Source organism: Myxine glutinosa, chromosome 2 (genome assembly GCF_964187855.1).
Source record: "Myxine glutinosa chromosome 2, kmMyxGlut1.1, whole genome shotgun sequence".
NCBI lineage: Eukaryota > Metazoa > Chordata > Myxini > Myxiniformes > Myxinidae > Myxine > Myxine glutinosa.
The window spans coordinates 36,136,849-36,148,959 of record NC_136262.1 but is presented as its reverse complement, the minus strand read 5'-3'; positions in this window follow the sequence as shown (position 1 = coordinate 36,148,959).

Genomic DNA, 12,111 nt, shown 5'->3' with positions numbered 1-12,111 from the left:
TGTTCGAGTAACATGAGAGGCTTTGAGAAATGAATCTGCAGTGCCAGATGTGGCCACACCTGCTTCTACCAGTACACTGGTCCATCCACTATTGTCTAGACTCTAGAAGATCTCAAAGTATCTTAAGAGCTGCCATTTCAATGTGCAGTCCACTGAACATAACAATGAATTTGTCCTCACCATAGATTTTGGACCAACTCCACTGGATTTGCTTTCCAAGTGTAAAAAGAGGCCGATCCATAGTAATGCTGGACACTTGTCCAGGAATGAGTATCTCCACTGCCTTCTGTACAACATCCATTGAATGACGAATTATGGCAACAGAGTTTGCTTGGTCATAGAACAGGGGAAGAAGAACAGTAAGCGATACGCTGCTCTCTGGCTCTGAACCAACTGCCTGCTGACTCGTGTGATATGCAGCCCACGAAACAGTTTCTTCATCACTGAATGAGTCAGGAGCGACTGTCTGCTTCACATGCTTCAGCCAACTGAAAACACAAGAGAAATACAATAGTGTAACTTATTTTCAAAGAAAAACTACATGTATACATTTTCAAAGAACAACTGTAATTAGGTGATTATGAAAGACAACTTCCTATACTTTACCTGTATTATTGTATTCTTTCTTCAGGTATACGTCGACAGTCAGCTCTGTTTGGCCCATCTGTTTTAGGCACTGGTGGATCCTTTCTGGGCACTGGGGCTGAAGGCACACTGGTATACGATTTTGGCAACTAGGCCGAGGTCTTCTTGGAGGCAGTCTGGGTATCATCACAACCCTGCATGGCCAATTTCACTCCACTGGTGTCAGAATTTGGATGCCGAGCTTGGGTTGTGGTCTATGTTATCGACTGCAGCAGTTGTGAAGAGACCACCTCTCAGATGAGGGGAGCAGACCGCTTTCTTAGTCTCATAGTCTGGAGATGTTCCACACTATGAGACTGAGAACAAATCTTGTTTCCTAGATCAGTGGAGATGTTCAGCACTCTGTCATATGAGATAGACAGTCCTAAGTTGAACAGAGTGTCTACAAGATCACGCTTGCGTGTCTTTGTGTGAACCATCACTCCTAGATAGACTGGCAGAGATGTCTCTCGTTGTTGGCCGTGTGTTGTAGCACTTGCTTGTAGCCTTGTAGCCGTAGAGGTCTCCCGACGGCGCACAAAACTGTTTGACATCAACAGCTGTGTGATGGTAAGTACTGGTTGAGGCACTGGTGTGAAACTTGCTTGTGTTTTCATATTTGGCCCGTTCAGGATCATAGATACTAGTGCAGAAAGGGAACTTGTTAACGATTCCTCTTGGCACTGATCACCAAATGAACCACTGCATCTTGTTTTCATTTTCAGCATGTCTCTCCGAACTATGTTAGCAGCTCTCACAAAAATAACGGTATCACTGTCAGCATCATATTCACATGCTTTTTGTAAAGCAGGACCAACATCCTCATTGCAAATAAGTGCAACCTCTGGCCTTTTGTCACTGCTATCATGTCTGGAAAATAGGCCAAGATTCGATTATTAAGCCTGGTGGAGTGAACACTGTAAAGTTCTGATGTAGAATAGATCACGAGGCGATGTCAAAGAGAACAATCATTTATTGCAGCACCCAGAATCATGTTCATGTCGACGACCCTGTACACACACTACCTGGCCCCTTGGCCGGAACTCCACCTTCATACTCCAAAACGCCAGCAAGCACTTCCGGTTCCACACAACTGATGTAATACCATTACAAACACGTCCAGTGAGCTCAGTACCAAGCTGTTCCAGTCTGCTTGTTTTCAGTTTGACCAGGTCTGACATATGGAATACTGCTGCCACTCCACTGTCCATGCGAATTTCCTCAATATAGGAAATCAGTCCAGCTAATGCAATGCAATGGTTGACGGAATCAACGTCAGTCTCTTTGGATGACTTTGTTTCTCGTGCTCTGTTATACAGAGAGACCACGCATTTGACGTGGTACTTGGCATCCTGTGCAATCAAGTTACCAGCACTCAATTTGACCATTAGATACTTATCTTCTAGTTGAAGAGCACATTTCCTGACCCGAGCATCGAGGTCAAATGTTGATGCTTCATGCAATGTCTCCCCAGCCTCAAATTCACTACAGAAGAAACATTTTGTAGTAAGAGCTGAAAACTGCCCCGTATTCAGATGGGTGAACTTCTTGCTCACTTCTGTACTGGTACTTTCTTTGGCTGATGATTTTCTTTACTCCGCACAATGCAGCATTGGTTTTGTTGAATTTCAGCCTGCAAGAGTCATGAAACTTGGCCTTATGATGTTGCAGTGTTGTCTCAATTCCATCACCATCATCCAGTTGTCAAATGTACTGTGAGGGTATTGCTCTTGGCAGACAGGCAATCCTGCCAAATGCCTGAAGATTGCTGGCTTTGGTTCTGTAACCTGCTCCCTCTGTGCCTCACCTTGAATTAGATGGGCAGATCAGTGACTCTGAAGTTTCTTCCTGACACAGAAAACATGTGTCCCAGTCTATTGGACATGCTCTACTGGATGTCCCTGCAGGCTGCTGAGGATCCATTATCTTGTGTACCTTCACCATTGTTAGCCAGGATATTTAATTTGACCACCACCAAACACTAATTAAATGTTGGACCAACACCAGAGTTCACAATGTAGATTGACGAAGCAAATGAGTTAGGGTCAGCACCTGCAAGCAGAATAAACAGTATGTAAGTAAGCATCATTCCAGGTCATACATGCATACATACATACAGATGGGAAAACAACACATTGAAGGAGCTGCGCTCCAACGCGAGTCGAAAGAATTGACGCGACCAAAGACGGAATTCGTCCGAGTTGCTTTATTGAAACAAAACAGCTCAGGTATTCTGACAAGCCCGTTTATCGGGCAGCAATATATTGTTGTGGATATGAGAATGTTTTTTTATTTTATTGTTGTGGTAAAATGTTGTTGTAAAAGGTTGTTGTAAAATATCACCCCTCCTCCCTCCGTTGTGGTTGTATAAAAGGTCAAAGGGCGTTCCCGTAGTTAGTCCATAAAACATACATGCAGGACACGATATATCTTTTTTTTGACAGTTATATCCTTATTATGTGTATTAGCGTAAGGCTGTGTCTTCCATTAATTGAAATACTCCATTGCACCAGTGAAAGAGAATAGATCCCCCTTCCTTCCCATCCCCAAAATCTGCCTTTCCTTCCCATCCCCAAAACCTCCATTTCCATATTACATCCCCTCTCGTCATTGCCGAGTCTCGATTGCCCATATTACCTCCCCTCCAAGAACCGCCATTGACCACGAGGCTCGAGTCGGGGAAGAAAGGCGTGTCTCCACCTCGTCATAGAGGGGAGGAGTGAGCCAGCCCCACTCGACCAACCATGAGCCAGGGGTTTAGCTAGAGAGGGCGGAGGAAGAGCGGTCGGGGAGGTTCGCAAAGGTTGAGGGGCGGGGGCCTATATAACCCAAGGCAGGGCGTGTCCAAAAGGAGATGCGTTTTTACAGAGGAGAGATGCACTTTGAGTTGGTCTGAGTTGGTTGGGAGTCGGTCGTCAAGTGCAGAGTGGTGAAGAGTCAGTCAGTAGAGGTGGTGGTCAAGTGGTTGCGTTGGTTGCGGTGAGGAGTCGGTGGTAAAGAGTGAGGGACCAAGAAAGAGAGAGAAAGAGTCCTGAAGCAAGAGAGGAAGTTGTTGGACTGGGTGGGACTAAGGAAGGAGAGAGAACCCGTCACACCAATCCCCCAAGGTTCCACCAAGCTCCGCGTTGGCTCCACCAAGCGTTCACCTCCACCAAAGCTCCACCAAGCTCCGCGTTGGCTCCACCAAGCGTTCACCTCCAGCCATCCACCTCCTGCCATTCCTGCCATTCCTGTCATTCCCCACGTGAGTCTGCCTTTTGTTTGTTCTGTCCTGGGTTAATTAAGACTGTAGGTAAGCTAGTATTTTCCCTGTGTCACCTGCGTCTTATGTGCTTGTAAATAAACGTGACTGCTTTCTTTTTGCTTGTGTGTAAATAGTCAATAAATTTAGTAGTATTTCCAAACCTTTTTGTCTTCTTTTTCTTCTTCACATCCGTGTCGCCTTTGTCTTTTCCCTATTGACTAGCTGTGGTGCGATCCGGCCAAAGTCCTGGGTGAATCGGGTGAGTCAGGGATCCTGTTAGGTCGCGGCAATACCACCGCTCGGTAAATAACATCTTAATCCGCGATCTGTAACAATATATACACATTTATGCCGGGGCGTTTGCCCGGGAAAAGCGAGACCGGGCATGCCCGGGTGTCAAGGGCGAGTCCTGGAAAGGCGAGTCTGGACATGCCCGGGCGTCCTGGACGCGGCCTGGCAAGTCGAGGCTGGGCGTGCCCGAGCGCTCTGGGCGAGCCCTGGAAAGGCGAGAGCGGGCATGCCCGGACGCTCTGGGCGAGCCCTGGAAAGGCGAGTCTGGACATGCCCGGGCGTCCTGGATGCGGCCTGGCAAGTCGAGGCTGGGCGTGCCCGGGCGCTCTGGGCGAGCCCTGGAAAGGCGAGAGCGGGCATGCCCGGGAAAGACGAGACTGGGCGTGCCCGGGAGGTTCGGGCGTGCCCGGGAACAGCAAGTCCGGGCATGCCCAGGAGAGGCGCGTCTGGGCCCGTCCGGACGAGCCCGGCATGGCGATCGCGCCCTGGCCGCGTTCTGGCAGGTGCAAGGCGATTGTGTACATTCAGCGGGAACCACTACACACGCCCCTCCAGAATCGACCTGCACCGGCAGGGTCAATTTAAGGGGGGTCCGGATGACCCGGCCGAAGCGACCCCTGGAGGGTCGTGGGGGGGGGGGTCCGATCCGGTGGTGGGTGGACGAGCGGGGGGAACTGTGGACGGGGGGCGGCCTCGCTGCGGAAGAAGGGCCAACCGTGGTGGTCGGTCGACGTCCACGTGCGCCGGTTTGAGGCGGTCCACAGAGATCCGGTCCGACCGGCCGCCGACGTCGACGACGAAGGACTTGTCGCCCCGTCGCAGGACCCGGAAGGGCCCGTCGTACGGCGGCCGGAGTGGCCCCCGGTGCGCCTCATGACGCACAAAGACGTACTCCGCTGTGCGAAGCACCGGGGGGGACGTAGGACTGGGGGCCACCGTGGCGGGACATTGGCACGGGGGCAAATCGTCAGGCGGCCTCCTGGAGGTCCGAGCGCTGGTGTGCGGCGGACCAGGGACTGGTAGCGTCGGGCACGAACTCGCCCGGGACGCGGAGCGGCTGGCCGTAGACGAGCTCGGCGGCGGACGCCCGGAGGTCCTCCTTGGGGGCCGTGCGGAGGCCCAAAAGGACCCACGGCAGCCGGTCGGTCCAACCGTCGTCCTGAAGGCCGGCCATGAGTGCAGCCTTCATGGAGCGGTGAAACCGCTCGCACAACCCGTTGGCTTGGGGGTGGTAGGCCGTGGTGCGGTGCAGCGTGACCCCCAACGAGCGGGCGACCGTGCCCCAAAGTTCGGACGTGAACTGTGGGCCGCAGTCGGACGAGATGTCCGCCGGTGCGCCGAAGCGCGCGACCCAGGTGGCGATGAACGCCTGCGCCACGTCGGTGGTGGTGGTGGAGGTGAGGGGCACAGCCTCCGGCCACCTGGTGGTCCTGTCCACCATGGTGAGCAGGTGGGTGAACCCCCGCGATGGGGGCAGGGGACCCACCAGGTCCACATGGACGTGGTCGAAACGCCGTGCACGCACGGTGAAAGGTGCTAGTGGGGCCTGGGTGTGGCGGTGGACCTTGGCCCGCTGGCAGGCCGTGCAGGCGTTGGCCCAGTTGCGGACGTTCCGTCGAAGGCCGTGCCAGACGAAACGCGCCGACACCAGCTTCTGAGAAGCTTTCCGGCCCAGGTGAGAAAGGCCGTGGATGGAGGCGAAGATGCGGCGCTGCCAGGAAACGGGCACGATGGGGCGAGGCTGGCCCTGGGAGATCTCGCAGAGCAGGACGGTGCCCGCGAAGGGGATGTCGGCCAGGCGGAGGCCCGTGTCCGCCACCCGGAGGGCCTGCACCGAGGTGTCGGTGGTCTGGTCGGCCGCCATGAGCGCGAAGTCCACGCCGAGGTGGACCGCGTTCGCGCTGGCCCGAGAAAGACAGTCGGCCACGGCGTTGTCTTTGCCGGCGACGTGCCGGATGTCCATGGTGAATTCCGACACGGCGGAGAGGTGGCGCTGCTGGCGGGCCGACCACGGCTCCGTGACTTTGGCCATCGCGTAGACCAACGGCTTGTGGTCGACGAAAGCCGTGAATGGGCGGCCCTCCAGGAGGTGTCGGAAATGGCGAACGGCCAGGAATAGACCGAGCAGCTCGCGGTCGAACGTGCTGTATTTTAACTCGTTCGGCCGGAGTTGCCGGCTGAAAAAAGCGAGTGGCTGCCAAACCCCGTCCACCCATTGTTCATGGACGGCGCCCACCGCGTAGTTGGAGGCGTCCGTAGTGAGGGTGATGGGCGCGTTGAGCACCGGGTGAGCCAGCAGCGTTGCGTCGGCGAGGGCCCGTTTTGCGCTCGCGAAGGCCGCGTCCATGGCCGTGGACCAAACGATGTCATGCTTGGCCGGCTTGCCCCGGAGGGCCTCGTAAAGGGGCCGCATGAGCTGAGCAGCGCGGGGCACGAATTGGTGATAAAAATTCACCATGCCGAGGAACTCTTGTAGGGCCTTGATGGAACGGGGACGCGGGAACGTGGTGACGGCCTCGACCCTGGTCCCAGCGGCACAGCCCCGGTCTTGGTGATGCGGTGGCCCAAAAAGTCAACGGTCGTCGTGCCGAAGTGGCATTTGGCTGGGTTGACAATTAAGCCATGCTCGCTGAGGCGACCGAACAGTGTTCGGAGGTGGAGGAGGTGCTCGGCGCGGGACGTGCTGGCGACGAGGATGTCGTCCAGATCGACGAAAAGAAATGGCAGGTCACGCAGCACGCCGTCCATTAAGCGCTGGAACGCCTGGGCCGCGTTCTTGAGGCCAAACGGCATCCTCAAAAATTCGAACAGGCCGAACGGCATGATGACGGCCGTCTTCGGGATGTCGGCCACCCGGACAGGTACCTGGTGGTATCCCCGTATCAGGTCAATTTTGGAAAATATGACCCGTCCCGCCAAACGGGCGGAAAAGTCCTGGATGTGCGGGACCGGGTACCTGTCGGGGGTGGTAGCGTCGTTGAGGCGGCGTTAGTCGCCGCACGGGCGCCATCCGCCCCCCCGTTTTGGCACGATGTGCAGTGGTGAGGCCCACGCGCTATTGGAGCGCCGCACGATGCCGAGGTGCTCCAACGCGTCGAACTCGGCCTTTGCCATGGCGAGCTTGGCCGGGTCGAGGCGGCGGGCCCTGGCGTAGACCGGCGGGCCCGTAGTGGGTATGTGGTGCTCGATCCCATGCCGCACTGCGACGGCCGAAAACGTCGGCCGTGTGAGGGCCGGGAATTCCGCGAGCAGGCGAGCGAACTCGTTCGCCGTCGGGAGGGCGCACGCTAGTTCGGTCGGCGCGGAGCTGCTCATCGTGCACGCCAGGGAGCTGAGGGTCTCGGCGTTGACAAGGCGACGTCGTTTGACGTCGACCAGCAGCCCGTGCGCGCAGAGGAAGTCGGCGCCCAGCAAAGCCATGGGGACACAGGCGGTCACAAAGGTCCACTGAAAGCGCTGGCTGCCGAAGCAGAGGGTGACATCGCGCGGGCCGACAGTGCGTATGGCCGAGCCATTAGCAGCAACCAAAGAGGGGCCGCAAACGGCGTCCCGCCTGTCCTGCTCGGAGGCGGGTATGACGCTCAGTTGGGCGCCGGTGTCACAAAGGAAACGCTGCCCGGACGCTTTGTCCCGAATAAAAAGCAAGTTGCCCGAGTGGCCGGCGCTCATGGCTGGGAATGAACGCCGGCCCGGCCGTTTCCCGACTTTCCGAAAGTGCACGGGGGTCGGCACGTCCGAGCCTTGTGTCCGAACCTGGCGTGGTAATAACACCACGCTTGGTCAGGTGGAGGCCCCGGCCGTCGTGTCGGAAGCAGTCGGCGCGGCGTGGCGGCCGCCAGTTGCACCGGCAGTTCGGCCTCCAACCGCGCAGGGTGCTCGGGCGTCGTGGGCGTCGCCTCAGACGGCGGCAGGCTCCAGGTAGCCGCACCGATGTGTTGGCCTGCCGAGGAGATCTTATCGGCTTCCCTGGCAAGGGCGCGGGGATCGGTGATCGACGTGCCAGCCAGGGCGAGGCGTACCGGGTGAGGCAGCTGGCGAAGGAACAGCTCGCGGAACACAAAATCCGGAGAGTGCTCACCGAGCAACGAGAGCATATAGTCCATGCGCTCGGACGGGCGCATGTCGCCGAGCTCGGGCAGGTCGAGCAGGCGCCGTGCGCGTGCCGCCGGTGAGAGGGTGAAAGCGTCGAGGAGGAGCGTCTTCAGCGCGTCATACTTCTCAGCAGCCGGCGGGTGCTCGAGGAGGCTCAGGGCGCGGGCCGCGGTGGCGGAACCGAGCGCTGCCACGACGTGGTAGAAACGGGTGTCGTCCGCAGTGATGCCTCGTAGGGCGAACTGGGAGTCCGCCTGGGCGAACCAAACAGCCGTGTGAGCCTCCCAGAAGGTAGGCAGTTTAAGAGTCACTGCCGTGTCCATGTCGGTAGGTCACCAGTGAAGGAGCTGCGCTCCAACGCGAGTCGAAAGAATTGACGCGACCAAAGACGGAATTCGTCCGAGTTGCTTTATTGAAACAAAACAGCTCAGGTATTCTGACAAGCCCGTTTATCGGGCAGCAATATATATACACATTTATGCCGGGGCGTTTGCCCGGGAAAACCGAGACCGGGGATGCCCGGGTGTCAAGGGCGAGTCCTGGAAAGGCGAGTCTGGACATGCCCGGGCGTCCTGGACGCGGCCTGGCAAGTCGAGGCTGGGCGTGCCCGAGCGCTCTGGGCGAGCCCTGGAAAGGCGAGAGCGGGCATGCCCGGACGCTCTGGGCGAGCCCTGGAAAGGCGAGTCTGGACATGCCCGGGCGTCCTGGACGCGGCCTGGCAAGTCGAGGCTGGGCGTGCCCGGGCGCTCTGGGCGAGCCCTGGAAAGGCGAGAGCGGGCATGCCCGGGAGGTTCGGGCGTGCCCGGGAACAGCGAGTCCAGGCATGCCCAGGAGAGGCGCGTCTGGGCCCGTCCGGACGAGCCCTGCATGGCGATCGCGCCCTGGCCGCGTCCTGGCAGGTGCAAGGCGATTGTGTGCATTCAGCGGGAACCGCTACAACATAATACCATGATTATACTCATTTTGTTACATTATCATGACACCTGGAAGTACTTCATGAGGCGTGTTCCCACCTGTTTTAAAAAGCGGTTGTCACAGCCATCATGGAGTAAATTTGCAATGGCCCTATAGCCAGTTTTCTTACTCTGGGCATGCCCTAGTCACCTGCTAAATTTCATGCTTTTATCATCAAGTGCACAATACCTTCATACATTTCACATATCTGCTGGAATACTGGGAATTTCATAAGTCTGCATTATTTCCAGTTGACGTTGTTGGAACACAAACTGTTTCAAAGCCGAAAACAACGTTTTAGACCCCACCACGTCTATTTCGGTGGGACTGTGAAAACACTGTGGGATTCCACGTGTGGAACACAACGTTCATTGTGTTCTTGGCTATAAGAATATACGTGGCAAGAAAAAAAAAATAGTCCTGCGAATGCTATAACAGAACTTATTAATCTCGTGATTTCGAAATTTCCAACGTCCATATTTTTCACATTTTGTATGTTCGAATGATAAATTTGTTAGTTTTCTCTTGTTACTCCCGCCAGTGAGTAATGCATTCGCTCGTGTCCGTGTGTGTGTGTGTGTGTGTGTGTGTGTGTGTGCGCGTGTGTGTGTTCGTGTGTTTGTGAACAAGATATCTGGAAAAGTTCTGAACGGATTTGGATGAAAGTTGGTGGGATGATTGCACTTGGGATAAGGAAGAATTGGTTAGTTTTTGGTGAAGCTCAGGAAATGATTCCGGATCCAGGAAGTTTTTTGGGAATTTTTTTTTCTGTTTTCCTTTAAAAACCATTTTCTCTGCAATAATTGGACCGATTGAGAGCAAATTTTTACCATAGGAGGGACTCGGTCTGCAGAATATTTTAATGGTAATTATGACGTCACAGGTCACGTGGTTCGGCCGCCATATTGTTTTGAGTGAAAAACACTAAAATCCAATTTTCTCCAAAACGCCTGAACAGATCGAGGCCAAACTTTGCAGGCAGAATCGCATACCCATGACGAACAAAAAAGTCAGCGAGCATGACGTCATGCATCACATGGTTTCAGAGTTATGACGTTTTTAAGCACAAACATTTTAAACCTAGCTCCTCCCTCATTTGTGATCCAATCGAGGGGAAACTTCACAAATCTGTTCAGCATATCAGTCTACTAAAATGCCCTTTTGGAATTTGCGATAGGGCACGCGGTTTGGCAGATATCGTTAATTAAACGCAAATAATAAAAACATTTATATCTCTTGAACCACTTCATTGATCGAGGTGAAACTTCATACTGTAGTAGAAGTCATGAAGAGTAACAAGTTTGCAAAACTTGAAAATGATTTGATGTACGGTCTAGAACTGGGGTGGGGAACCTCCGGCCTCCGGGCCGTATACGGTCCGCGAGACCGTTTGATCCGGCCCGCGAGGCAATTCATCGATCTATAATTCCAGTAATCTCTTTCTTTTTTTTTTTTTCTTTTTTTTTTGTATACAAGATCGAGGCTCGTGAAAGAGCTAACATTAATCACACAAAAAGTCAAACCGACACACAAAACACAAAAAACAAGGGGAGGGGCAGACAAGATGGGGACAGAGGGGGGAGGACACAAACACAACATTTGAGAGCAGGGACATCGGGAGGACTTGGGGGGAGGTGGGAGAGGAATAAAACATATGAACACTGCAAAGACTCTGGGGTGAATTACCGGGGGTAGAAAAGATCAAGGTTTTCGATGGGGGAAGATAAGAGATGGTGGTGAACAGCTGTTTTAAAGACCTGGAAGGAGGAGTGGGATTGAAGGGAGTGGGGGAGTTTGTTCCAGAGGCGGGAGAAAAGGGAAATGAAAGAGTGAGGGTGAGCAGAGAGCCTAGACTTTGGCAGTTTAACCATAAGAGGGTTGCAGGCAGATCTTGTGCGACCTGAAGGAATATTGAGGGGACAGAGCACAGAGAGAGCTGGGGGAGCAAGGCCGGAGAGGAGTCGGTAGAAGACAGAAAGACCACCAACCTGCATGCGGTGAGTGAGTGAAAGGCCCTCGGAGTTTACTTCATCGCAGGAGATTCCAATGATTCTGAAAGCTTTGGCCTCAACAGCGTGAAGCCGAGCAAGGTGTGAGGCAGGAGCACCAGCCCAGAGGGGGGAACAGTATTCCATTGAGCTGCGGCTGAAAGCCTTGTATGTGGTGAGGAGCTCAGGTGTGCCAAGGAAGGACTTCGCACGACGGAGGATGCCCAGTCGGCGACTGGCTTTCGAAGCCAGCTTGGAAATGTGGTTTTCCCAAGAAAGATCATGGCAGATAGTGAGACCCAAAAGCTTGAGCGACAGAACTTCTTGGAGAGGATTGTTGAGAAAGTAGATGGGAGGGTTTTCCAGTCGGTCGTTTCGGAGAGACATTGTAAGAGTGTGAGATTTGTCAGGATTGAAAGACATGTGTCACTTGTTTGACCAGTCTGTGATTTTGTCCAGGTCTGCAGAGAGTGAGGAGGCTGCAGACTGCCGATCTGAGGGATGAGGAATAGAGCGGCAGATAGTGGAGTCATCAGCAAAGAGATAGAGAGGATTTTCCAGAGAGTCGGAGAGATCATTGATGAAGACCAGAAATAGCACAGGGCCCAGAACACTACCTTGGGGAACTCCAGCCAGAACAGGAAGGGGAGATGAGAGAAATCCATTCAGGGCCACACGTTGCCTACGACCAGAGAGGAAGTCCGCAAGCTATGAGTGGAGATTTCCCTGAATACCATAGGAGGTGAGTTTGGTGAGCAGAGCTGGGTGCCAGACCATATCGAAGGCATGTGATATGTCAAGTGAGACAGCTCTGATTTCCTGTTTGGCATCGAGGACCTCCATCCATTGTTGAGACAGCAGAAGCAACATGTCCAGAGTAGAATGACCTGGTCTGAATCCAAATTGATGATCAGAGAT